Source organism: Nicotiana tabacum, chromosome 15 (genome assembly GCF_000715075.1).
Source record: "Nicotiana tabacum cultivar K326 chromosome 15, ASM71507v2, whole genome shotgun sequence".
NCBI lineage: Eukaryota > Viridiplantae > Streptophyta > Magnoliopsida > Solanales > Solanaceae > Nicotiana > Nicotiana tabacum.
The window spans coordinates 126851850-126855819 of record NC_134094.1 but is presented as its reverse complement, the minus strand read 5'-3'; positions in this window follow the sequence as shown (position 1 = coordinate 126855819).

The following is a 3970-nucleotide window of genomic DNA, read 5'->3' as shown; positions in this document are numbered from 1 at the left end:
ATTTATGTTGTAGTTTGTCTAATTTCAAATCTCTTGATTACAAAGTTCTCATCAAGCAATCTTTATTCTCATCAAGCAATCTTAAGCATGCGCTATTTATTGCTTTTCTCAAACAGTGCTAATACATGTATCCAATAATCTAATGTTCGATTTTCTTACCTAATAGTTATTTTTTATAATGGATAAGTGTGTTTCCACATGACTTCAATTTATGAATATTTAGTGCATTTATATGTTCAAAAAATAATAGCATTTGCATGCTTCTTTGTATACCGTATTTTTCAAATAACATTTTCTTAAAAAAATTTATATTTAATATTTTTCACGCAACGCACAGGTACAAATATTAGTATATATTAATAGAAAATTATTGTTTAGTATACTAGAAATGTCAATTATCCAAAATGCGCTAAGTTTTGTTCTGACCAAAATTATTACGGTAATTATTAGAGATTATCTTATAAAATTTCAAATATGGCACGTGGAAGGAAAGTTGGATTAAATAGTAAGAAAAATAGTATATTATTAGTTATGTTTATGGTATAGGTTGCAAGGCATATCCATGATTTTAGAAGCATGTGTACACCACTATATTTACATAAATATATGATTTGACAATATAATTTTTTTTTACGATGACCCAAGTTGACGAGCAAACTTTAATTAATATTATTAGCATTATTTATGTCCTAGACAAGTTTTCATACTTAAAAAACTATCATAAATACTATCATTACTTACAGTTTTAAATATCTTACGTTATATATAGAAAGCTAAAAATCATTAAAAATTCTTCATCCATCTTATTACGTAGATATTTTTATGTACTTCTATTTCCCTGTAGATATGTGATTTGCACTACTAGTTTTTTTTTATTATAGTGGGAGTTTAAGATTAATTTTATTATCTTTTTCTGGTACTTCATTTCTTGACAAAATGTAAACTTTTTTGAGAGATTAACCTTTCAATTTTAAAGTTCTCTTTTTCAATGAATACTTACAGCCAACTATTATCAGTAATAATATCCTCAAGAGGAAAAGATGGGATTACATTTAATGAAACATTTTAGTGAAAGCTTTCTTTTTAAAAGAATAACTTAAGGTCGATTAACCAAAAAAGAAAAGGAAACAGTAAAGAAACAGAAATATTTTTAATTAAAAAGTCTAAGGGAACAAGCATGGATCAAACCCCTGGCCTTGGGGGCGAAGGTGCACTCATTTACCACCGAGCCAAAGTGCTCACTTGAGCATGGGTTCACACATGCTTATTTAATAAGTAAATCAGAAAAATATAAATACTATACATAGTTTAGGGATTGGAGCATGAGTTCACGTGAACCCACCCTGATAGGTTGGAAGCTTTACATAGTTATTATTAGTGATTCCTTTCTTATATTACAAAATTTTCGATCATTGGAATCCTATCAATCAAAAAGACACACTGATTAAATTGAATTTATTGCTTTTGACTGGAATGATTTATCATAATAAGCAATACGGACTTTAGATTCTAAAATTTCCCTCCGCAATAGAGTACTATACAAACATAGTGGAAAAGTTGAGCTGCAATTTTTCTTGTGCCGATGAGGGCTTGGTATATCTTGCTTAGACTTGAGATATATGACACGAGGGTGACAATATCTAATTAATAAAAATTAATTAACTTATTTCTATTTATTCGTGGGAGAAGAAACACAACTAGGAGAAATACTAAAGGGTAAGCTATTAGAATTTAAGCCCCAAAACCACAAAACTTGCAGAGCTTATGACATAATTGGCCGTTCGGCCGAAAAGTATATCACTCGCTAGCCCATTGTTTTACATTATAACTTGTAGCCAAAAATAAATAATATATGCTAACCAACAATGAGCGGCCCTTTGTCCTTTCTTTACACACTAGTCCTTCATGTAAAACTCAACAAAAATTAATCTCCACCTCCTAAAATATGAAATCTAAATGTTAAGACTCGCAAGCAGTTGGCGAACTAAAAAATACAAATAGGTTTTTCTCTGAAGGGGTAAAAGTTTGCTCCTTTCAACGTTTGTGAGAACTTCTTTTCTCTGTTCAGTTCACCGTTTGGTTTCTTCTTCTTCTTTTTTTATTGAGGTATTTTTTCAATTTCGCTAGTTGAATAACTAGTCTTTCTTTGTTTTACATGGGTCTCCGTCATTTTTTTAAAACTGAAATTAATGACAGATCTACGTATTTTGTTCTTAATTCTTTGGGTTTGGCTCATGATATGGTGGTTTCTTATCTTGGCCATGTGGGTTTTGAATAAAAGAAAGTTTGTGTTTGGTCTGGTCTGTTTAGGGTTGGTTATACTTGAACTTGGGTGTTAGTAACAGGGATGGTAAGGAAATATTTTTTAAATCTGGAAATGAAATAAATTTTCTATTTTAAACTGGAATTAATTTGTCTTTTGAAATGCTTTTGTTCCAAAAATTTTCTTTCTTTTAAATCTCCAAAACAAATGAAAGCATATCACTATCAATACCTAATATAGAAAAATCAAAAGGACCTAGAACTCTTCCTCATCGGCGACCTTAGCCATTGCCGATCACTATCAATACCTACAAATCTCTTTCTCTTTTATTTGCTCACCGAAAATGACCCAAAGACTAAATATTTCTCATGGTTAAAATTGTATAATAAATGTATATATATTGTATATTTAGTGTATACTTTATAAAAACTCAAAGTGTTTACAGATACACAGATTATACAATAGATACACTAAATATTAATTTATTATATATAAGATACACTAATTAAACATCTTATATACAAATAAGAAGAAGATGAAGAAGAACATAACAGCAATAACCACCTATAGAAATACACTTTACCCTTCACTTCTTCACAGCAAATGCACATAAATTCATCCCAAAAGAATCATGGAGTTCCAACCTCCAAAATGGCTAGAAAAATACCATTAAATGACCAACAACATTTACACTGTATAAATAATGTATATAAATTGTATAACCGTATATACACACCAATTATATAACATATTTACATTATATATACATTTATGAGGTTGCTGCAAAAAGTCGGAGCCATGAATATACACTAACAATACATTAGGGATACACTAAAATATAGAGGATACATTTTATATACATAATGTATAGTATATATACAAATTTTATACATTTTATAATAGTTTATATATAATTTTTATAATATACACTGAAAAATACAGGATACACTTTATATACAAAATTTATACAATGTAATAGTGTATATATAATTTTTATACATTGTAAAACAGTATATATATAATTTTTATAATAACATTATTATACAGAATGTAATTATATACATATAACAGTGCATATACAACTTTTATACACTGTGTATATAAAACTTTTATATGAAATTACATTGTATCTTCCAAACACTAATAAAATATAAATCACCACCAATACCCATTTCAAAAGATTTGTACTTATTGTGATGACCCAAAAGGTCATCTTATGTTTTAGAACTCGAATCTGCACTCTTAAGCCTTAAAAATCTTATTTTTATCCTCCTCGATTTGCGTGCGCAGTCCGGGAAGGTTTCCGGAAAGCTTTTATGTTGAAAACTAATGAAAATAAGAATTTTACCTTAAAAGTTAATTTTAGTTGACTTCGGTCAATATTTTTGGTAAACGATCCCGGATCCATGCTTTGGCGGTCCCGGTGGGTCCGTATCGAATTATGGGACCTGAGCGTATGCCCGGAATCGAATTCGGAGGTCCCTAGCTCAAGTTATGAATTTTTGATGAAAATTAAAAGTCTGAAAATTAATTGTTTTTAAGAATTGATTGATGTTTGACATTGTTAGTACCGGGTCCGTATTTTAGTTCCGGAGCCCGGTACAAGTTCATTATGATATTTAAGACATGTCTAAGAAATTTTGTGAGAAACAGAGTTGATTTGACGTGATTCGGACCTTTGGTTGAGAAAATAGTAGTTTTAAAGTG